Raw genomic sequence first — 26,388 nt, 5'->3', positions numbered from 1 at the left:
ATTTCTTTTTTGATCCTTAAAAATCATTTGCCTGCGGGCGTCAATATTCCCTTTCTATTTTTATTTTCAAAATATAGCTATTTTTTATTTTTGTGGACACATTTATTAAACTTAATTAGCCACTTGCCAATAATAAACATAATTTTATCATAATGTAATTATCCTTCATTTTTTAATACAATTATTTTCTTGAAAATACATAGTGCAGTCTTCATAGTGTATTCTAAGAATATAATTTTTTCCACATTTTTTTGTTGATCCTTCAAAATCATTTGCCTGTAGGCGCTAATACCCCCTTTCCGTTTTCATTTTCAAAATATAATTATTATTCATTTTTGAGGTCACAATTTTCAAACTTTTTCTACCATTTTCAACTACGAAACATAATTTTATCATGATTTAATTATCCTTCATTTATTTTTTCTAAGAACATATTGCATATTGCATATTTTCATTGTCATTGTCATTGTCATTCCCATTGTCATTGCCATTGTCATTATTTTACCATGATTTAATTATCCTTCTTTTATTTTTCTTGAGAATACATAGTGCAGTCTTCAATGAATATTTTAATACCATAATTTGATCCAAATTTTTTTTTTTTTGATTCATAAAAATCATTTGCCTTCGGGCGCCAATACCCCCTTTCCATTTTTATTTTCTAAATATAGCTCTAGTTTATTTTTGTGGACACAATTTTTAAACATTATTAGCCACATGCCACTAAAAAACATAATTTTATCATGATTTAATTATCCTTCATTTATTTTCCTTGAGAATACAATGTGCAGTATTCATTGGGTATTCAAAGAACATAATTTTTTCAAATTTCTTTTTTGACCCTTAAAAGTCATTTGCCTTCGGGCGCCAATACCCCCTTTCCATTTTCATTTTCAAAATATAATTGTTGTTCATTTTTGAGGTCACAATTTTCAAACTTTTTCTAACATTTTCAACTACGAAACATAATTTTATCATGATTTAATTATCCTTCATTTATTTTTTCTAAGAATACATATTGCACATTGTCATTGTCATTGTCATTGTCATTACCATTGTCATTGTCATTGTCGTTGTCATTGTCATTGTCATTGTCATTGTCATTGTCATTGTCATTGTCATTGTCATTGTCATTGTCATTATTTTACCATGATTTAATTATCCTTCTTTTATTTTTCTCAAAAATGCAAAGTGCATTCTTCATTGTGTATTCAAAGACTATAATATTTTCCAAATTTATTTTTTGATCCTTAAAAATCATTTGCCTTCGGGCGCCAATACCCCCTTTCCATTTTTATTTTCAAAATATAGCTATTGTTTTTTTTTATGGTCACAATTTTCAAACTTTTTTAACCATGTTGAACTACGAAAAATAATTTTATCATGATTTTATTATCCTTCATTTATTTTTCTTGAGAATACAATGTGCATTATTCATTGTGTATTCAAAGACTATCTATATTTTTTTCCAAATTTCTTTTTCGATCCTTAAAAATAATTTGCCTGCGGGCGCCAATACCCCTTTCCATGTTTATTTTCTAAATATAGCTCTAGTTTATTTTTGTGGACACAATTTTTAAACATTATTAGCCACATGCCACTAAAAAACATAATTTTATCATGATTTAATTATCCATCATTTATTTTTCTTGAGAATACAATGTGCAGTATTCATTGGGTATTCAAAGAACATAATTTTTTCAAATTTCTTTTTTGACCCTTAAAAGTCATTTGCCTGCGGAAGCCAATACTCCCTTTCCATTTTTATTACCAAAATATAGCTCTAGTTTATTTTTGTGGACACAATTTTTAAACTTTATTAACCATGTTCAACTAAAAAACATAATTTTAGCATGATTTAATTATCCTTTATTTTTTATTTCATTTATTTTTCTCAAAAATGCAAAGCGCATTCTTCATTGTGTATTAAAGACCATCATTTTTTCAAATTTATTTTTTGATCCTAAAAAATCATTTGTCTGCGAGTGCCAAAACCCCCCTTCCATTTTTATTTTCAAAATATAGCTATAGTTTATTTTTATGAACACAATTTTCAAACTTTATTAGCCACTTGCCACTAAATAACATAACTTTATCATGATTTAATTATCCTTTATTTTTTATTTCATTTATTTTTCTCAAAAATGCAAAGTGCATTCTTCATTGTGTATTCAAAGACTATCTATATTTTTTTCCAAATTTCTTTTTTGATCCTTAAAAATAATTTGCCTGTGGGCGCCAATACCCCTTTCCATGTTTATTTTCTAAATATAGCTCTAGTTTATTTTTGTGGACACAATTTTTAAACATTATTAATCACATGCCACTATAAACCATAATATTATCATGATTTAATTATCTTCATCAATCATTAAACTTTATTGGCCACTTGCCACTAACAAAAATTTTTTATCACGATTTAATTATCCTTCTTTTATTTTCTTGAGAATACATAGTGCAGTCTTCAATGAATATTTTAATACCATAATTTGATCCAAATTTTTTTTTTTTTTGATTCTTAAAAATCATTTGCCTGTAGGCGCTAATACCCCCTTTCCATTTTCATTTTCAAAATATAATTGTTGTTCATTTTTGAGGTCACAATTTTCAAACTTTTTCTAACATTTTCAACTACGAAACATAATTTTATCATGATTTAATTATCCTTCATTTATTTTTTCTAAGAATACATATTGCACATTGTCATTGTCATTGTCATTGTCATTGTCATTGTCATTATTTTACCATGATTTAATTATCCTTCTTTTATTTTTCTCAAAAATGCAAAGTGCATTCTTCATTGTGTATTCAAAGACTATAATATTTTCCAAATTTATTTTTTGATCCTTAAAAATCATTTGCCTTCGGGCGCCAATACCCCCTTTCCATTTTTATTTTCAAAATATAATTATTATTCATTTTTGAGGTCACAATTTTCAAACTTTTTCTACCATTTTCAACTACGAAACATAATTTTATCATGATTTAATTATCCTTCATTTATTTTTTCTAAGAACATATTGCATATTGCATATTTTCATTGTCATTGTCATTGTCATTGTCATTGTCATTCCCATTGTCATTGCCATTGTCATTATTTTACCATGATTTAATTATCCTTCTTTTATTTTTCTTGAGAATACAATGTGCAGTATTCATTGGGTATTCAAAGAACATAATTTTTTCAAATTTCTTTTTTGACCCTTAAAAGTCATTTGCCTTCGGGCGCCAATACCCCCTTTCCATTTTTATTTTCAAAATATAGCTATTGTTTTTTTTTATGGTCACAATTTTCAAACTTTTTTAACCATGTTGAACTACGAAAAATAATTTTATCATGATTATATTATCCTTAATTAATTTTTCTTGAGAATACAATGTGCATTATTCATTGTGTATTCAAAGACTATCTATATTTTTTTCCAAATTTCTTTTTTGATCCTTAAAAATAATTTGCCTGCGGGCGCAAATACCCCTTTCCATGTTTATTTTCTAAATATAGCTCTAGTTTATTTTTGTGGACACAATTTTTAAACATTATTAGCCACATGCCACTAAAAAACATAATTTTATCATGATTTAATTATCCTTCATTTATTTTTCTTGAGAATACAATGTGCAGTATTCATTGGGTATTCAAAGAACATAATTTTTTCAAATTTCTTTTTTGACCCTTAAAAGTCATTTGCCTGCGGAAGCCAATACTCCCTTTCCATTTTTATTACCAAAATATAGCTCTAGTTTATTTTTGTGGACACAATTTTTAAACTTTATTAACCATGTTCAACTAAAAAACATAATTTTAGCATGATTTAATTATCCTTTATTTTTTATTTCATTTATTTTTCTCAAAAATGCAAAGCGCATTCTTCATTGTGTATTAAAGACCATCATTTTTTCAAATTTATTTTTTGATCCTAAAAAATCATTTGTCTGCGAGTGCCAAAACCCCCCTTCCATTTTTATTTTCAAAATATAGCTATAGTTTATTTTTGTGGACACAATTTTTAAACTTTATTAGCCACTTGCTACTAAAAAACAAAATTTATCATGATTTAATTATCCTTCATTATTTATTACATAAATTTTTCATGAAAAAACATAATGCAGTGTTCATTGTGTATTCTATTACCATAATTTTATCCGAATTTCTTTTTTGATCCTTAAAAATCATTTGCCTGCGGGCGCCAATACCCCCTTTCCATTTTTATTTTCAAAATATAGCTAATGTTTTTTTTTATGGTCAGAATTTTCAAACTTTTTTAACCATGTTCAACTACGAAAATTAATTTTATCATGATTTTTTTATCCATCATTTATTTTTCTTGAGAATTCAATGTGCAGTATTCATTGTGTATTCAAAGACTATATTTTTTTCCAAATTTCTTTTTTGATCCTTAAAAATAATTTGCCTGTGGGTGCCAATACCCCTTTCCATGTTTATTTTCTAAATATAGCTATAGTTTATTTTTATGAACACAATTTTCAAATTTTATTAGCCACTTGCCACTAAATAACATAACTTTATCATGATTTAATTATCCTTTATTTTTTATTTCATTTATTTTTCTCAAAAATGCAAAGTGCATTCTTCATTGTGTATTCAAAGACTATAATATTTTCCAAATTTATTTTTTGATCCTTAAAAATCATTTGCCTGTGGGCGCCAATACCCCTTTCCATGTTTATTTTCTAAATATAGCTCTAGTTTATTTTTGTGGACACAATTTTTAAACATTATTAATCACATGCCACTATAAACCATAATATTATCATGATTTAATTATCTTCATCAATCATTAAACTTTATTAGCCACTTGCCACTAACAAAAATTTTTTATCACGATTTAATTATCCTTCTTTTATTTTCTTGAGAATACAATGTGCATTATTCATTGTGCATTCAAAGACTATCTATATTTTTTTCCAATTTTTTTTTTTGATCCTTAAAAATAATTTGCCTGCGGGCGCCAATACCCCTTTCCATGTTTATTTTCTAAATATAGCTCTAGTTTATTTTTGTGGACACAATTTTTAAACATTATTAGCCACATGCCACTAAAAAACATAATTTTATCATAATTTAATTATCCTTCATTTATTTTTCTTGAGAATACATACTGCAGTCTTCAATGAATATTTTAATACCATAATTTGATCCAAATTTTTTTTTTTTTTGATTCTTAAAAATCATTTGCCTTCGGGCGCCAATACCCCCTTTCCATTTTTATTTTCAAAATATAGCTATTGTTTTTTTTTATGGTCACAATTTTCAAACTTTTTTAACCATGTTGAACTACGAAAAATAATTTTATCATGATTTTATTATCCTTAATTTATTTTTTTTGAGAATACAATGTGCATTATTCATTGTGTATTCAAAGACTATCTATATTTTTTTCCAAATTTCTTTTTTGATCCTTAAAAATAATTTGCCTGTGGGCGCCAATACCCCTTTCCATGTTTATTTTCTAAATATAGCTCTAGTTTATTTTTGTGGACACAATTTTTAAACATTATTAATCACATGCCACTATAAACCATAATATTATCATGATTTAATTATCTTCATCAATCATTAAACTTTATTGGCCACTTGCCACTAACAAAAATTTTTTATCACGATTTAATTATCCTTCTTTTATTTTCTTGAGAATACATAGTGCAGTCTTCAATGAATATTTTAATACCATAATTTGATCCAAATTTTTTTTTTTTTTGATTCTTAAAAATCATTTGCCTGTAGGCGCTAATACCCCCTTTCCATTTTCATTTTCAAAATATAATTGTTGTTCATTTTTGAGGTCACAATTTTCAAACTTTTTCTAACATTTTCAACTACGAAACATAATTTTATCATGATTTAATTATCCTTCATTTATTTTTTCTAAGAATACATATTGCACATTGTCATTGTCATTGTCATTGTCATTACCATTGTCATTGTCATTGTCATTGTCATTGTCATTGTCATTGTCATTGTCATTGTCATTGTCGTTGTCATTGTCATTGTCATTGTCATTGTCATTGTCATTGTCATTATTTTACCATGATTTAATTATCCTTCTTTTATTTTTCTTGAGAATACATAGTGCAGTCTTCAATGAATATTTTAATACCATAATTTGATCCAAATTTATTTTTTTTGATTTTTAAAAATCATTTGCCCGCGGGTGCCAATACCCCCTTTCCATTTTTATTTTCAAAATATAGCTCTAGATTATTTTTGTGTACACAATTTTCAAACTTATTTTACCATGTTCATCTAATAAATATAATTTTATCATGATTTAATTATCCTTAATTTATTTTTCTTTGTAATACATATTGCAGTCTTAATATTATATTCTAAGACTATGATTATTCCCAAATTTCTTTTTTGATCCTTAAAAATCATTTGCCTGCGGGCGTCAATATTCCCTTTCTATTTTTATTTTCAAAATATAGCTATTTTTTATTTTTGTGGACACATTTATTAAACTTAATTAGCCACTTGCCAATAATAAACATAATTTTATCATAATGTAATTATCCTTCATTTTTTAATACAATTATTTTCTTGAAAATACATAGTGCAGTCTTCATAGTGTATTCTAAGAATATAATTTTTTCCACATTTTTTTGTTGATCCTTCAAAATCATTTGCCTGTAGGCGCTAATACCCCCTTTCCGTTTTCATTTTCAAAATATAATTATTATTCATTTTTGAGGTCACAATTTTCAAACTTTTTCTACCATTTTCAACTACGAAACATAATTTTATCATGATTTAATTATCCTTCATTTATTTTTTCTAAGAACATATTGCATATTGCATATTTTCATTGTCATTGTCATTGTCATTCCCATTGTCATTGCCATTGTCATTATTTTACCATGATTTAATTATCCTTCTTTTATTTTTCTTGAGAATACATAGTGCAGTCTTCAATGAATATTTTAATACCATAATTTGATCCAAATTTTTTTTTTTTTGATTCATAAAAATCATTTGCCTTCGGGCGCCAATACCCCCTTTCCATTTTTATTTTCTAAATATAGCTCTAGTTTATTTTTGTGGACACAATTTTTAAACATTATTAGCCACATGCCACTAAAAAACATAATTTTATCATGATTTAATTATCCTTCATTTATTTTCCTTGAGAATACAATGTGCAGTATTCATTGGGTATTCAAAGAACATAATTTTTTCAAATTTCTTTTTTGACCCTTAAAAGTCATTTGCCTTCGGGCGCCAATACCCCCTTTCCATTTTCATTTTCAAAATATAATTGTTGTTCATTTTTGAGGTCACAATTTTCAAACTTTTTCTAACATTTTCAACTACGAAACATAATTTTATCATGATTTAATTATCCTTCATTTATTTTTTCTAAGAATACATATTGCACATTGTCATTGTCATTGTCATTGTCATTACCATTGTCATTGTCATTGTCGTTGTCATTGTCATTGTCATTGTCATTGTCATTGTCATTGTCATTGTCATTGTCATTGTCATTGTCATTATTTTACCATGATTTAATTATCCTTCTTTTATTTTTCTCAAAAATGCAAAGTGCATTCTTCATTGTGTATTCAAAGACTATAATATTTTCCAAATTTATTTTTTGATCCTTAAAAATCATTTGCCTTCGGGCGCCAATACCCCCTTTCCATTTTTATTTTCAAAATATAGCTATTGTTTTTTTTTATGGTCACAATTTTCAAACTTTTTTAACCATGTTGAACTACGAAAAATAATTTTATCATGATTTTATTATCCTTCATTTATTTTTCTTGAGAATACAATGTGCATTATTCATTGTGTATTCAAAGACTATCTATATTTTTTTCCAAATTTCTTTTTCGATCCTTAAAAATAATTTGCCTGCGGGCGCCAATACCCCTTTCCATGTTTATTTTCTAAATATAGCTCTAGTTTATTTTTGTGGACACAATTTTTAAACATTATTAGCCACATGCCACTAAAAAACATAATTTTATCATGATTTAATTATCCATCATTTATTTTTCTTGAGAATACAATGTGCAGTATTCATTGGGTATTCAAAGAACATAATTTTTTCAAATTTCTTTTTTGACCCTTAAAAGTCATTTGCCTGCGGAAGCCAATACTCCCTTTCCATTTTTATTACCAAAATATAGCTCTAGTTTATTTTTGTGGACACAATTTTTAAACTTTATTAACCATGTTCAACTAAAAAACATAATTTTAGCATGATTTAATTATCCTTTATTTTTTATTTCATTTATTTTTCTCAAAAATGCAAAGCGCATTCTTCATTGTGTATTAAAGACCATCATTTTTTCAAATTTATTTTTTGATCCTAAAAAATCATTTGTCTGCGAGTGCCAAAACCCCCCTTCCATTTTTATTTTCAAAATATAGCTATAGTTTATTTTTATGAACACAATTTTCAAACTTTATTAGCCACTTGCCACTAAATAACATAACTTTATCATGATTTAATTATCCTTTATTTTTTATTTCATTTATTTTTCTCAAAAATGCAAAGTGCATTCTTCATTGTGTATTCAAAGACTATCTATATTTTTTTCCAAATTTCTTTTTTGATCCTTAAAAATAATTTGCCTGTGGGCGCCAATACCCCTTTCCATGTTTATTTTCTAAATATAGCTCTAGTTTATTTTTGTGGACACAATTTTTAAACATTATTAATCACATGCCACTATAAACCATAATATTATCATGATTTAATTATCTTCATCAATCATTAAACTTTATTGGCCACTTGCCACTAACAAAAATTTTTTATCACGATTTAATTATCCTTCTTTTATTTTCTTGAGAATACATAGTGCAGTCTTCAATGAATATTTTAATACCATAATTTGATCCAAATTTTTTTTTTTTTTGATTCTTAAAAATCATTTGCCTGTAGGCGCTAATACCCCCTTTCCATTTTCATTTTCAAAATATAATTGTTGTTCATTTTTGAGGTCACAATTTTCAAACTTTTTCTAACATTTTCAACTACGAAACATAATTTTATCATGATTTAATTATCCTTCATTTATTTTTTCTAAGAATACATATTGCACATTGTCATTGTCATTGTCATTGTCATTGTCATTATTTTACCATGATTTAATTATCCTTCTTTTATTTTTCTCAAAAATGCAAAGTGCATTCTTCATTGTGTATTCAAAGACTATAATATTTTCCAAATTTATTTTTTGATCCTTAAAAATCATTTGCCTTCGGGCGCCAATACCCCCTTTCCATTTTTATTTTCAAAATATAGCTATTGTTTTTTTTTTATGGTCACAATTTTCAAACTTTTTTAACCATGTTGAACTACGAAAAATAATTTTATCATGATTTTATTATCCTTCATTTATTTTTCTTGAGAATACAATGTGCATTATTCATTGTGTATTCAAAGACTATCTATATTTTTTTCCAAATTTCTTTTTCGATCCTTAAAAATAATTTGCCTGCGGGCGCCAATACCCCTTTCCATGTTTATTTTCTAAATATAGCTCTAGTTTATTTTTGTGGACACAATTTTTAAACATTATTAGCCACATGCCACTAAAAAACATAATTTTATCATGATTTAATTATCCTTCATTTATTTTTCTTGAGAATACAATGTGCAGTATTCATTGGGTATTCAAAGAACATAATTTTTTCAAATTTCTTTTTTGACCCTTAAAAATCATTTGCCTGCGGAAGCCAATACTCCCTTTCCATTTTTATTTTCTAAATATAGCTATAGTTTATTTTTGTGGACACAATTTTCAAACTTTATTAGCCACTTGCTACTAAAAAACAAAATTTATCATGATTTAATTATCCTTCATTATTTATTTCTTAAATTTTTCTTGAAAAAACATAATGCGGTGTTCATTGTGTATTGTATTACCATAATTTTTCAAATTTCTTTTTTGATTTTTAAAAATCATTTGCCCGCGGGTGCCAATACCCCCTTTCCATTTTTATTTTCAAAATATAGCTTTTTTTTTTATGGTTACAATTTTCAAACTTTTTTAACTATGTTCAACTAAATAACATAATTTTATCATGACTTAATTATCCTTCTTTTGTTTTTCTTGAGAATACATAGTGCAGTATTCATTGGGTATTCAAAGAACATAATTTTTTCAAATTTCTTTTTTGATCCTTAAAAATCATTTGCCCGCGGAAGCCAATACTCCCTTTCCTTTTTTATTTTCAAAATATAGCTATAGTTTATTTTGGTTGACACAAATTTTAAATTTCATTAGCCACTTGCCACTAAAAAATATATTTTTATCATGATTTAATTATCCTCTATTTTTTATTTCATTTATTTTTCTCAAAAATGCAAAGTGCATTCTGTATTGTGTATTAAAGACCATCATTTTTTCAAATTTCTTTTTTGATCCTTAAATATCATTTGCCCTCGGGTGCCAATACCCCCTTTCCATTTTTATTTTCAAAATATAGCTATAGTTTATTTTTGTGGACACAATTTTCCAACTTTATTAACTATGTTCAACTAAAAAACATAATTTTATCATGATTTAATTATCCTTCATTTGTTTTTCTTGAGAATACAATGTGCAGTATTCATTGTGTATTCAAAGACTATATTTTTTTCCAAATTTCTTTTTTGATCCTTAAAAATAATTTGCCTGCGGTCGCCAATACCCCTTTCCATGTTTATTTTCTAAATATAGCTATAGTTTATTTTTGTGTAATAGTAACTAAAAGAAAAATCGTGGAGAGAGGGACCTGGACCGGCTGGATTGGATTCATCCAGTAACGACCTTGAATGTGAGTATAACTCAGAAGTTTTGAACCATTTTTATATTTAAAATATTTATGAATTTAATAAAAAATATATTTTTATGAAGGAAATATATGAAGTATAAATGAACATCGCGTGTAGTATGTCAGTCATAAGGGATTTTTATTGTACTGATAATTTTGTCAATACATCGTATGGTATAGGTATAGGTATGCAATTAAAAGTAGTGGAAAGCATATAATTAGAATCAGTGGTGAACTGGTGAATACATCTAAATTAAATGTTGCAACAGATTTTTTTTTGTAACCACTTACTGCTTACTTATTTTGTTATATATCACTATATAACTATTGTATTTAAAGATTTGTAATATACCTACGTTTAAATTGTATACTTATACTTAATTATATATTTTAAACGGTGTAATGTAAATGCCAAACCTAGTAGGTAAATAGTAATTGGTAATAGGAACGGATACTACAGTGCCTTAGTAGACACTGGCCGTTGAGTATTTGAAACAAAATAATAAACTGTTTTTTGCATGGTTAGGTTAGATACCAATCGATGCATTTCTTTTCATATATTTTTTTTAAGATTAGGCGTCACCAACTGTCGATTGAATTGAATAAGGCAAAAAATAAAAGTATAATACAATAGTATGTGTGACGCTTTCTGTGCCCAACTCTTTTCATTTGGTAAACAGAACATTACTGAACGAATAAAACTATGATTTATTTTTCTTTGTAGATGAATTTTAACCAGAAATTAAAGCGTTAAGTTAATATGGAAAGTCCTATCATTATAGTCTTATTTTTGAACTTGATGTCCGGCACAGATGGCGGCACAAGTATGCATGTGCGAGTTACTCGTAGAGGGATGATGAGGCAGCGCACGCGCCCTCCACACCCCCTGACCACGTTGTTCGGTATTTGGCCGCCACCGCGACAGTTCCGTGTGTCACGCGCTACGTCGTCCGACAGTTGCGGTGCGTTTCGTCTGAGATATTTGTATTTAGTTTCGTGTTTTATAATTTTTTTTCCCAACGAAAACATTTTATTATTAAAATTTTGTTTCTTTTGTCTTTCTGCGAACCGAGCTTGTTAACGTTTCGCTTGCGTCCCGAAAGTTCGTGATTCGTTTAAATAACCGATAATTGAATTTGTGCGTTTGCTCTGGTGTGTCAACGGCAGGAGACAACGTTTGGAAATCCACGTGAGTAAAAAAAAATTAATACATTCGTTAAAAAAATATGTAAGTATTTATGATTGTATGTCGCGTATTGGCGTATTTAATCAATATGATTGTGATTTTTCATTTCACTTAAGGATTCCAAAGGGCAATTATCGAAAAAAATTATACAGTGATTGAAGTTGTGTCTTGTGTAATTCATAAATATAGTTTACGAGTGGATATGAACTTTTTTACAAGGTTGTGGGTACCGTGGTGGCATGGCAGCCGATATGGCGATATATGATGGCACTGCTTTCTTTTAGCCAACATGACACTCATTTCTTATTTTTTATATTTTAATATAGCAAAATAAAAAGGAACACAATGGTTCAGTTATGTTATATGACGTATTATAAAATGCCAACATTGTATAATGTGTGTGTGTCTATTTTGGAACGACTCCAACAGCACAAAAGGACACGCGAAAAGTTTTAAGGGAAATATTGGCAAGACGTGCCAGTTTCTTGACTTTGCGCGATAAGATTGTTCTCATGAAGTTTCTTTTTTTTTCCTGTACACCCACTGGTCGAAAACTAAAATTTATTTATTAAAATTTAAACAAGGTAGGTTATATAAACAAAAAACAACTTGACGATCATAAATTATCATATAGGTAGAAAATCACAAAATACGTCTGTTTTAAATTCGTATCTGCAATTAGTCTATACAGTGATATTAAAACGAGTAAAGATCAGAGAGGGGATCTTTCAGTTAAATTTATGCAATACAATAGTCAATTCAATAATATTTATATTGTACATTTTCAAAACTTAACAGATAATAATCTATGCTAATTCTTAAATTATAATTTAGATACCTACTGTAAATTTGTAATATATGATGTATATAGGTAAATAAAAATAAAAACGAATAAATAAAAGTCACTCACCATACATATTTTTAAATGTTTTATTTTATATTATGTAAATACTTTATTGATTAAAAATGTCTAGGATCTAAATGGACTAAATGTAACAATAAATGCATCGATAAAGATTTTAATATTTTTGCTAACATTTTTAAAATATACTTAAAGAAGAATTGGTTCAGTACCTACTGAATCAAACCACTGTTGTAAATGAAATTAAATATTTTCTCTCGTGATTTATTTTAATTATAATTGTTTAACCCCCTTCCTCGAGTAAAATAATAACTACCTACGTTACTGCATTTTATACTATATTATTATTATAATTTAGTAAATAGTTTATAGCATACATGACTACATGAGTACTGTTCTGTACAATCGGTACTATTATACGAGTAATACTTAACTAGCTGTAAAATAAACAAGTGCCAATGCACATTATGCCATTTTTAGGATTATTAATCTTTATATTTCTTAAATATTTGTATACTTAATTATACTTTAAAGATATACTATAATATTGTAATTTATACTATTCTATAAGTATGTACCTATATGTTTATATTAAATTATCTAAGTTGGTTACACTAGTACCTACCTAACCTACTAATTTTACCTAAATTATAAAAATAAGAACCATATAAATACAACCAAGCAACGGCCCCAAATATAAATTAATTATAAGTAAATAGTAAATAGCCGTAATATTAAATTAGGATTTGTTTGATTTTTAAGAAAAATGGTTGTATGGTAATCAGAACTCAGTAGATAGTTATTATATATTAGAAATTAGGTACCTATAATTTTCTAGGTAACATTTGACTGAACTAAATTAAACTACGTTTTTTATGTATTTGTTTGATATTCAACATAATTTAAATTTTACTAATAAATAAGTAGTAGGTTAGTAATTAGTAATTGTATTAGTCATAATTTTAAAATCTGGAAATGGTTTCAATAAAAGAATTATTTATACCGTATGCATAGGTAGAACTTATATAAACCATAATATTAAAACGTTTCATGATAAGATAAAGTGAATTACTTTACTAAGTTACCGTCAATTATGCTTGAATAGCGTACTAGTGAATTTACGGTGGTAGAGATTTCTACGGGTTCTTATTTTGGTAAAAGTGTAAATAAAAGGAGGTTTTTTTAGTACCAAAACCTTTTAGACATAAGACTTTAAGAAGTGTATAGAAAAATACATTTGGTAACCCAGTACAGGTCACTTAAGCTTAACAATATTTTCGTTTTGCTCTAGTATTTTTCAGTAGGTATAGATTTTTGGTGTCTTTTGTATTATAATTTATATTTAATCAGGAATTTGTATAAAAATAACGTGTTAAGAAAATGTATTAGTTTGAAATAATAAAATAATAAAGTATTTATACTGTAAAAGTATGATAGCTATACTTGGAATATCAGAATATTAAAATTATTTTTGTTAAAGTATATACAGTAAATATTATTCTGTATTATATTATTATATAGTATATTATACAAAAATAATTTTTTAATTATTGTTGTAGGTAAAAAATATATTGGAAGGTATACTTAAGAAATATATTTATTTTTAAATAAAGTGTAAGAATGATTTTATTTATATAATTTTGAAGTATTAATGAGGTATGGGGTTTTCACATTCATCTCGTTACATATACCACAGTAGTTATCGGTAGTAATTAGTACTGTTTAATATGTATTTTTTCTCATTATAAATTTGAAAATTATTCATTTTATTTAAAAATCGATTCCAACGGATCTCATTTAAAACTAAAATTGTGCTTTCTACGATTTTTATAAGTTTATCCAGATGTCGCGATTGGCAGTTTTCTTTACGAGGAACTATAAGACATTTGTAATTAAAAAAAAATCAACGATTAAGGTACCTTTTAATAAATATCATTCAACTAGATTACTTATTTGATAATAGTGTTATAAGAGAAATGGAGAAGTAGATGTTCAAAATCTATAGTATTTTATGATTTATTTATGATAAAAAATAGAAATTAAATTTAAAATTAAAATACAAATAAATAGATTTTAAATGTTCATTCATATTTTGTTAATTTTCTAGTATTATTTGTTAAAATAATATTTTAAGTAACTACACTAATATCATGAATAAAATGTATACACACGTAGTTATCCATAATATACACTTCAAATACCAATAAAAATAATGTCACATTGATGTTAATTTTACGTTTTTCATTTAGGTTTAATTATGTTTAAAATTGTGTAATCTAATCTAAATTATGAACTCAAATTTAATTCTTTAAAAAATTTCACGACGACGAATAATTAATTAAAATGTTTGTATGCTTTAATAGTATAATGCCTTTTATATTTATATTATAATCTCATTTTATTAGCACATGTGTAAATATTATAAATAATGTAATTATTATAACTATAAGTTATAACTAATATTGTTAGTTGTTAGTTGTTACCCTACTATTGTAACTAAAATGTATCATCCCTATAAACACATCTGTAATAATTTTAATTACCATAACTAATGGCCATAGATGAATAAATTAAATTAAAATTATAAAATTTATTGAAAAATTAAAGTATATAATATTCTGTTGTGTTTTATGATTTTATATTATTAGTCGTTTATGGACGTGGGAATTTTTAAAACTATTTTATTGGGGTAAATACCTAAATGGCTGTGTATAATAATGCATTTTAATTTGAATTGATTAATTATTATGCCAAAATAAATTTATGCTCATCTGAATTTTTGTTATTCCAATAATTAAAACCTGGTGAGGTATTTGTTATGATTATTTTAAAAGGTGTATTTTTAGAAATGTATAGTTATTTATAATTTATAGTTATCTAAAGCGTGTACTCTTGCAACAATAAAGACCTTTCGTTCATCGGTAAGTAGACTATAAGCAGCCTTCATCTCCTTCATAACTATTTGTTCCTGTCTGAATGGCTAGGTGGCTTGCTTAGTTTCGATATCTTCGGTCAAGCCCTTATTTGCGTTCACGGTCACGTCTTGTTTTAACAATATTATTTTCCTTCAATTTTCATCGCCGTCCTTCTCAAACTCTAAAAAGCTCAAAGTGTAACAATCGTTACTAAAAACACACAAGGTGTAATCCCTCTTGTAAGCCTTCAAGACGCATATGTTTCTGTTCGTTTTTGAGTGTATTTACACAGCACTATAATACTATGTGGTAGTGCGGTCGCGGTGCAGCATTCATGCGCGTTACGAATCCAAAACCAATTCTCTTATGCGGGTGATTTAAAGATATACCTTATATCGTCACATATGCGTGACAACTCGCTCTTTGTTTTGTAATCTACTCTACCTACTAAAAAGCATTTCAGACTTCAGTTTTATAATTTATTAATTTAATTATACTTTTAAATTTATTCCATTCTAACCTATACATTTTGTCAACAAACAAATACTTAAATTATTTCATTATTAACTATCTGATTTTCTTATTTAATTACAATAATACTTCAAATTTAATAATGTATTTTATTGCTTGAAGTGTATATAATGAAATATGCTTATATTATAAGTTATAAATTCTAAATGCACTAAATTAACTTAATCAATTTTAGATTGTCTACACATTTGTCAGATTTTTAAAAAATATTTTAACCTTCTAAAATTCTATTATACAGGGTGTCCCGCGAGGATTTACCCATTGCGATATCTAACAAAATAATGGAGATATCAAAATTCTGGTTTTATAATACGATTTACAGGGATAAGAACTACAATTATTTAATTTTTAAATTTATTTTAATGTTTGGGTAAAAAAATTAAAAAATATATTTTTTTATTTAATTATTTCAAAAAAAATTAAAGATAGCCATTTTTTAGAGTTTATTTTTCTGAAAATATTGACGTTTCAACATTTTATTTTCATTAATTTCCTGATTTTTAATATTTTTTCTAGTTTTGAAGAAATAAAATATGATTATAAATTTATAACTATTAGGTACATGGAAAGTATTCGGCTGGCCGTATGGGAATGCACCTGGCGCGACGGGTCACATGTTTGATAACATTACGGTGTTAAATAATTCGCAATTTTTCTCCAAACTAAAAAAATATATTAAAAATCAGGAAATTAATGAAAATAAATTTTTGAAACGTCAATATTTTCAGAAAAATAAACTCAACAAAATGGCTATCTTTAATTTTTTTTGAAATAATTAAAGAAAAAAATATATTTTTTAACTTTTTTACCAAAACATAAAAATAAATTAAAATATGAAATAATTATAGTTCTTATCCCTGTGAGTCTTATTACAAAAACAGAATTTCGATATCACCATTATTTCGGGAGATATCGCAATGGGTAAATCCTCACGGGACACTCTGTATTTCAAGTACTAAACTCACAGAATTCTTTAAACTAATTCTTTATGAATAATATTACATTATTATAAAATTGATCTACTATCATATTGTCCTTGAAAGTCTAAAATAATACCTATTATTTGACATTGGCAATATTAAAATCTTCTACTTCAGATTATGAAAATATAGGTTATTTGTTCTATAATGCATAAAAGGATATATAATTTTAAAATAAAAGAATTTTTAAAACCAGCGATGACTGAAAAAAAAAATATAAATGTATTAAAACTTTTGCGGATTAAAATAATGTAGATTATCTGCTGTTAAGTTATTAATTATTAATTGTTCACAGGAACACACTAAATTTTTAAATATTATATAATGTGGTAGTGTTATTTTGTTAATCTACTATACTTGTATAGGGATGTTCCCAGTGTTAGGACTTATCTAGATAAATTATCCAGATAATAATTATTTTATCTTTTATCTTATCTAGATAAATAAATATAAGTTATCTAAGTATTTATTTTAGATAAATATTTGACTTATCTTGATAAATTTAAAAGATACATTTTTTAGTGAAAATTAGATAGATCTGTACCAAAAATATTATTAACTATGTGAATTTTGTTTTTGGTCCACTCGACAACTTCTTCAGCAGGGTGACTTCCCAAATTTTTATTTATACTTTGTTACTCCCTAGAGTCCCTTGGATCTTATTGGTTCCTTATATAATTATATGTGTTGAAGTTAATGTTTGGTGATACACATCATGATATAATAAGTTAAGTCGAAAATAAACATATTATATAGGCATGTACTTACATGACATTATATATGTTTTTTTAAATTAGTTGTTTTAATTTTAATTTCTATAATTATCTGTTATTTATCTGGATAAAATATTTTTATCTTTTATCTTTTTGTTTGATGAATTAAATTTGTTTATCTTTTATCTGTATCTTAGATAAAATTTAGTGTTGTTATCTTTATCTTTATCCAGATGATTTTTTTGTTATCTGTTCCTAACACTGGATGTTCCACACCTGTACACGTGTTTATTCCGCTATTGAACAGTGTTTTCTGAACTAAAACCCGAGTCCGTTCTTAATTTTTGTTCCTATTCGATCTCTGTTTGTCGTCTGTCACTACTTTTGAGTACTTAACCATAAAAATGTTAATTAAAACATATGATGTGTATATAATTATGATAGTATGATTTATCGGTACACACAAGTATCTATTAAGCTACAAAATAATAAATAAAAATATGTCTCAAATTTAGAAAAATAGCTATATAAATAGATGGTATAAAGTAAAATAACATAAACTAATATTCTTAGAATTAAACATGCCAACATTAGACAGTAAAAATGTACATTTTTTAGAATAAAAAAAAAATGATAATTAAATGCTTAAAATTTAAAATTTTTGTGATTTTATTAAATGCATATGGATGTACATATTTTGTTAATTTGTATTATTCAGGACCCAAATATAATATTACAATTTTAAAGATTTTTCAGGCAATTTTTTTTAAATTGTTATAGTTTGTATGTTTAAAAAAGTTATTATATGCTAAATGACCAATGGTCTGCTGCAGTATTCACAGTGACAGTACCAGGAACAAAATGTTAAACTGACCAACAGTACTTCTTAGTACTAAGATCTTAACTCAAATTTATGTTAATTTTTTTTTAAAAGGTGCACTTATTTATCAATAGATATGTAATTATGTTTTTATGAAAAATAAAATGGAAAAATAATTTTAATTTCAAGTTTGGTCCATAAAGGGTTAACATTAGTATCGGTGGAGAAACATTCTTGACCCTGTGTAAATTTTATAAATAATTATTAATATTTAATATTATTTTATTATTGATTATTGTACATAAAAAAAAAAAAAAAAATTATGTAGTTTATCATTTTGAGGAGCCACATTTTACTAACAAATAATCAATGGGTCAGCTAACATTCTACCCCCTCTATTGTTAGCTCCTGTACATCGATAAGTATATATTTGTAATAAATGTGTAAGTATGTATTTTTGTACTAAAAATAAAGTCTTAGTATAATAAACGATAGCTGTCAGTCAACAAATAATCAAATAGTAATTGTATATAATTCGATACTTTTTGGTGTAAATTACTAATTCCCAAAAAATTGGTGTGCCGACAACCTGATTTAAAATTGTTTTGTATCTATTGTATTAAAAGTACAAATTTATCATTATCTTACAATATTGTTTTAGTAAATCAACAATTAAATTGAGCAAACATCAATATTTGCTTAATGAGTAGGTATTATATTTGAAATAACATGTTTTCGACGTTAACTGTAAAAAAAAAAAACATTGTTTAAATCTTATAATAATATTAACAGCTTAGGTCATTTTCTTTATTCTATTTATAGTATTCTATTAATAATTACTTGATTATATATAGTGTTTTAATTTAAATTAAATTATCTTTGTTTGAATTAGGTTTTCAATACAATTTATAAAATATATGTATTTATATTACTATTTATAATACATTATAAGTTAATGAATTTATTCTTGTCAACCTTCATTTCAATTATTTGTTTTTACTTTTTAAAGTCAATGTTTAATTAGCTGTCAAAATTAAACAAAATATTTGTTTACAAATCTGTAGATAAATTACAGTTATTAGCTGTATCCTAAAGAAAAATAATATTTTGATAAAAAGATGAGTTGAAAACTTTCGCCCTACCTCAAGTTTATCTTATTTATAACCGTTTTCATTTTCTTACAGTGATATTATATTTTAGATTCTGAACGAAGTAATGAATGTATTGATTTTACAATGATGTAAGTGTTTTTTTTTTGTGTCTGTGTACAGCATAACTAGTCGAAATAATGCTTCAATTTCAAACTTTGGGGGTGGTTTCCGATGTAAAAGTGAATATCGTTGGTGCTTATAAAGGTCAAAAGTTAACATTTTCCAACAGTTTTCAAAAATCGAGAAAAACAAAAAAAAAATGACAGAAAAACGGGAATTTTCACGCAAAACCATTTTTCGACCGAATCGATTTTTTTATATGGTTGTAATTCAAAAACTAATCACTGTAAATACTTGAAATTTTCACCAAATGTTTATGTTAGTGTTATCTATATACAGTTTAATTTTCAAAATGTTATTTTATGTTTTTTTGAGTTCTTTATAGACCACTGAAATTTTCGATTTTTTTTTTAAGTATCGGTAAAAAAATTTTGGATCACCAAAAAAACTTGACAATTTAATACAAGGTTTTTTATGAGTTGTTGTTATTGTAGCGAAAAAAAATAAAAATTGTTGGTCACAATTTTTTTTTCAAGCGTTTATAGTTCAAATTTTTACGAAATCTGTCAAAAACGCTAAAATTTGCAAGTAATTCTGAAATTGAAAAATCATAAAAAATTTTGTAAAAATACAACACTAAGTTTTCCGTAAGTTTTCCTTCATGTATCCATAGAGAAAACTCAACACATCATTATAGGAAAAATTTTAACTGCGTTTGAATTTTAAATTTTTACGAAATAGCGTACGTTAACGATTTATCCTCAAACGATTTTAAATATTTGTAATTATTCAAAAAGTATAAGTCGCAGATACTTAAAAATTTTACCTGGTATTTAGATTGAAATTTTCTTTACATGATTTAATTTTCAAAATATTTTGACTTTTTTTGAGATATTTTTATAGACAACTGAAATTTTCAATTTTTCTGAAAATTTTTTTTTGTAGTGTCGATAAAATTGTTTTGGCCCTATCAAAATACTTGAAAATTTAATACAAAGTTCTTTATAAGTAATTCTTATAGTGATTAAAAAATTATAAGAATAGATAGGCACGATTTTTTTTATTAGCATTTGAAGTTCAAATATTGACTTAATACGTAAAAATTACGGCAATGTTCAAATTATCTTAGATAGAAATTCATAAAAATTTTTTTTTTAAATCTAAAATTTGAAAATTTAATACAGGGATCCTAACATATTTTTACAATAGCAGTTGAAAAATAAAAGAAATATATAAGCACAATTTTTTATAAAATCATTCAAAGTTTGAATTTTGACAAAATACGTAAAAATCACGAAAATTCGCAAATTTTTTAAACTAGAAATTCATAAAATATTTCCCTTTAATATCTAAGATTTGAAAATTTAATTCAAGGCTCCTAACATATCTTTACAATAGCAGTTTAAAAATAAATTAAATGCATAGTCACATTTTTTTTTTACAAGCATTTAAATTTAAATTTTTACAACATTCGTAAAAATCACGAAAATTCGCAAATTATTTGAAGCTAGAAATTCATAAAAAATTATCTTTTTAAATCTAAGATTTGAAAATTTTTAATAATCTAAAATATACCCTAGACAGATAAACCATCTCCGTTCAGAATCGTTTTTCGTATACAATGATACCTATCATTGCATTCAAATTTAACCTACCCTAGTCAGAGGTCCACCCCATCCCTTAATATACAGCAGAGTGATACCCAATTACCCGCTTTTTTTAAATCGTTTTTAAAATTTATGTGAAGAAATCGATGGAATATTAATTGGTCTTGCTATTATTTATTGAATATAAAATATTAAACCATAACAATAATAAATAAAGTTACTCAATACTGTGATGAATTAAAATTAAAGAAGGAAAATAAGGTATATAATGATATTTAAAAATTATGTAATAGTGTTTAGAATGTTATTTATTTTTTTGATGTTTTATCTTTAACTCATTACTTCATGAAAGATATGTTACGGGGTTGGGTACGAGAGTTTTCCTTTTTGAATAAATGAAAGTATAAGAGATATCTGTTATGTGAATTTTGACTTACCTTTCGAATGACTCGAGAACTGAAATAATTGTGTTTGAAGCAACTAGATGTAGTGGATCCTGGATGATTGTAGTAGAAAGAGATGTGTGAGAATATTGAGTTCAATAAGCCGAAAGATATGATATTAATGTGAATTAAGATATATTTAAATTTGTAAAAAGGTTTGACACAGAATACATAAAACATTTATTAATACAGTCTTGGGTGAACGACTGAGCGTGGAGTCAATTGTCGTTTTCTCTTTTATTGATGTAATATGCCGCCTTTGTGATTGCGGTGTTGCTCCTCTGTGTATCATCATGGGTATCTTATTTACCTACTAAATAGCTCATATTTGTACAGCTGCAAAGATTGTGATTATTTCTAAATTCCAGAGTAATAATTCAATTAATTGTAATTTTATTTTATTGTTGATTAATGTTTGCGTAAATAATGTTTTATTTATTTTTTAAAATCTAAAAGTAATTTAATTCATAATAATGTGTATTTTGATAGTCTATGTTTGTGCAGCTGTACAGATATTTTATTAAGTCTAAAAGACATACTAATGATATATACTAATGTATACATATTATATTATTATTACAATACATACATTTGTTTTATTTTTTCTAATTTTTCTACTCCTAGTTAATACTGAAATTCTTGTAGTCCAAAATAAAGGTGAGCAGTTGAAACACTTGAAACTTATAGTACAGCAAAATGGGCGTTTTGAAATAATACATTTAATTATCTATAATAATTATTATTGATAAAAAAAAAGATGAACACGTTTATTAACCATTGTTTTATTTTAAATTGTTCAATTCCTTTTAAACAGGTTGTCATTGCTAGGATAGATAAATTTTGCATTATGTAATCCACTGCTACCATAATAATAATATATTTTTTTTATTTATTTAACAAATACGCCTCAACCACAGGAGCTATTGGCGTTTCAAAATACATATTATAGTTTACTTAATTTTTACAAAATAATAAATTTTGCATATGTGAAAAATTGATAAAATAAGTTTTTTAAGTGAAAAATATTTACATTTCTAAGTTTTGCTAATGCTATTATATTTTATGCAGAAGGTTGGTCTCAACAATTATAATTGATATTTGGTTGTTATAGTAATTTTTTCTTGTTATGGAACATTATCTAGAGCTATTTTATGTAACTATAAACTGTGAAATTAAATTTTATACTTGTATATGTATTAAATATAATGCATGAAGGTTTAATTAAATTAAATGTGATAACTATGAAGTTTAATAACATCTAACGGTCCATAAATGTGTCTAACTTCTTATACAATATTAATCAATAAATACGGATAATTAATGCTGTGCTGTTTTTTGGTTTTAATAATATTATAACCTGGGAAACGACCTATTATATTTTAGTATCTGATATAATTATGATTAAAATATTTATTTTTTATATGTAGAATATTTTCTGTCCCCTTGTAAATGTCATCATATAACAGTCCAAATGACACGTAACCTTATGTAGTAAAAAAAAAAAAAAAATGCACTTAGAATAAACTTAATTTTATTATAATATTTTATGTTTTGTTCAATTATTTATTTAAAGAAAAACGTTTATAGTTCATTAATTTAAAGTTCATTATAGGAATAAAAGTCTTATTTTAAATATATCATTACCTAAATGATTTATATAGTTATCTAAAAATTGATATAATATTATGTCATTTTCAGGGAATAGTAAAATTAAAAATACCTACAAATTGTATTAATTTGTTGGTAGACTTTAAGATAGGTATCTAAAAAAATACTTCACTAATGTTGATCGATTTTTGATTCTATAACTTTCGTACTAAAAAGCATTATGAACTTTCTGAAAATTTTATAGTTTGCTTCTATACATTTATATAATAGTTAAAACATTCTTATGTCTTACAGTTTTTACATAATAAATAAAACTAAAACATGCTTTTGATATTTAGTTTGATGTTCAATAGAAAGTGGATCTAGTTGGTACTTTGGGGGTTCAAATTTCTAAATAATCGGGGTAAACAAACTAAAAAGCTGGTAAGTCGTGGATGTCGCTCTGCTGTACAATTAGTTATAAGTGGGTTATTGTATTGGTCAATGGATGGAATTAAATTTGAATTCAATGATATTATATTATTGTATACGTAAAACAATTCTGAGCGGAGACGGTTTATCTGTCTAGGATATATTATAGATCATTAAAAATTATCAAATCTTAGATATAAAAGGAACATTTTTATGAATTTCTAGCATAAAATAATTTGCGAACTTTTGTAATTTTTATGTATGTTATCAAAATTCAAACTTTGAATGCTTATAAAAAAAAAATTGTGACTATGAATTTATTTTATTTTTCAACTGCTATCGTAAAAATATGTTAGGAGCCTTGTATTTAATTTTCAAATCTTAGATCTAAAAAGAAAAACTTTTATGAATTTCTATCTAAGATAATTTGAACGTTGCAGTAATTTTTACGTATTTAGTCGAAATTTGAACTTTGTTTTAAAGTTTCATCAAAAACCAAAATCGATTTTGTCGAAAACTGATTGTGCGTAAAATTTCCCGTATTTTCCTTAATTTTTAGTTTGTTTATTTCGATTATTTAAAATAATATTGAGAATATTTTACTTTTGACCCCCCAAAGTACCAACTAGGATTCACTTTCGGATTAACCGAACCGAGGTACTGAAGTCGGAAATTGAAGCACTTTTACTGCCCCAAAACCAAATGACAGACATAAAAAAAAAACACACATCATGCTAAAATCAATACATTCCTCGCTCTGCTCAGAATCTTAAATTAAGGGAAAAACGGGAAATTTTCCACACAATCAGTTTTCGACAAGATCGATTTTGGTTTTTGATGTAACTTCAAAATAAATAATCATAGATACATGCAATTTTCATCGAATGTTTATATAAATATATTCTATCCACCATAAAATTTTCAAAAAATTTTGACTTAAGTTGAACTATTTTTAGGCATATGCAATTTTCGATCATTATTAGTTTTTTTTTAAACTAATGACGATAAAAATGTATTCGTTGTGTAGAAAAGCTTGAAAATTTTATACAAGGCTCCTAACATATTGCTACAATAGCAGTTGAAAAATAAAAGATGCTCATTGTTCCAACTTTTTTTATAGGCATTCAAAGTTTGAATTTTGACAAAATACGTAAAAATCACAAAAGTTCGCAAATTATTTTAAGCTAGAAATTCATAAAAAATTTTCTTTTTAAATCTAAGATTTTAAAATTTAAAGCAAAATTCCTTACAAGTTTGTCAATCCTAATCACAAAAAAAAAATGTCCACCAGAAATTCAAATCAAATTTTTATGAATGTTTGAAATTTAGATTTTTACAACATCGGATTTTCACTAGATTTCTGATTTAGCGATTTTCTTATTTTGGTGTAACTCTAAAACAAATGACCGTAGATACTTGAAATTTTCACTGAATGTTTATAATATATAGGCATATTCTATATTTGATAAAATTTTCAAAATTTTCAAAATATTTTGATTTGTTTTGAGTTGTTTACTGACATTTTAATTTTTCATCTTTTTAATTTTTTTTTTTTTAATAAACAACAATAAAAATGTATTTGTTGGGTAGAAAATCTTGAAAATTTAATACAAGGCTCTTAACCTATTGTTACAATAGCAGTTAAAAATAAAATAAATTTATAGTCACAATTTTTTTTATAAGCATTCAAAGTTTGAATTTTGATAACATACATAAAAATCACAAAAGTTCGCAAATTATTTTAAGCTAGAAATTCATAAAAAAAATTCTTTTTAAATCTAAGATTTGATAATTTTTATTATTTATAATATTATAGTTATATAGTATAGGTAGTTTATTAATTAAAGTTTTATTGATCAAACTTTATATGTGCACATTTTAATCTCACCAATGTTGATAATAATTTTTCTACTTGAATTTTAGCGTTATCTGTAATTATTGACATTGGAAAATCATCAAAATAAATAAAAATGTAATGTGTTTATTAACATATACAAGTTTTTGTATTTTATTTATATAAGACTTATAATATTCTTATTCAATAGAGATATCTAACCTTACCTTACATAACATTTATGTGTGTAACATATTTCTCACACTATAACAAAACAATGTTTTTATTTATTCATTATTCATCTAAGTAATTAAAAATTATATTAGACATTTAGATAACTAATTAATACTAATACATCAAGGTTAATTAGTTTTTGAAATTTATTTATAAAAGTTAATTTAAAGAGGGTTGAAGAGTGTTCACCACGCAGTGAAAGTTGTTTATTAAAACATCTTTACCCTTGTGCACAGACTTTGTCATG

The 26,388-nt window shown here is 25.4% G+C and overlaps 1 protein-coding gene across 3 annotated transcripts in view; it reads left to right on the top strand.

The window, feature by feature from the left end:
- LOC107166827 (discoidin domain-containing receptor 2-like) overlaps positions 1-26,388 on the top strand; it is a 323,537-nt gene that overhangs the window by 43,421 nt on the left and 253,728 nt on the right. For 2 of the 3 annotated variants that reach the window (XM_089225580.1, XM_089225582.1), the window contains exon 1: positions 11,723-11,975. The gene's annotated coding sequence lies outside the window, so the exon portion shown is untranslated. Of the gene's footprint in view, positions 1-10,716; positions 10,790-11,722; positions 11,976-26,388 lie in introns of those variants that run through there. The other variant, XM_089225581.1, reaches the window with a different exon arrangement.

This window comes from Diuraphis noxia, unplaced genomic scaffold (assembly GCF_037042655.1).
Source record: "Diuraphis noxia isolate RWA-SAM2 unplaced genomic scaffold, SU_Dnox_SAM2 contig0004, whole genome shotgun sequence".
Taxonomy (NCBI): Eukaryota; Metazoa; Arthropoda; class Insecta; order Hemiptera; family Aphididae; genus Diuraphis; species Diuraphis noxia.
The sequence above is the reverse complement of the archived record's forward strand: the minus strand, read 5'-3'. Positions and strand labels throughout refer to the sequence as shown.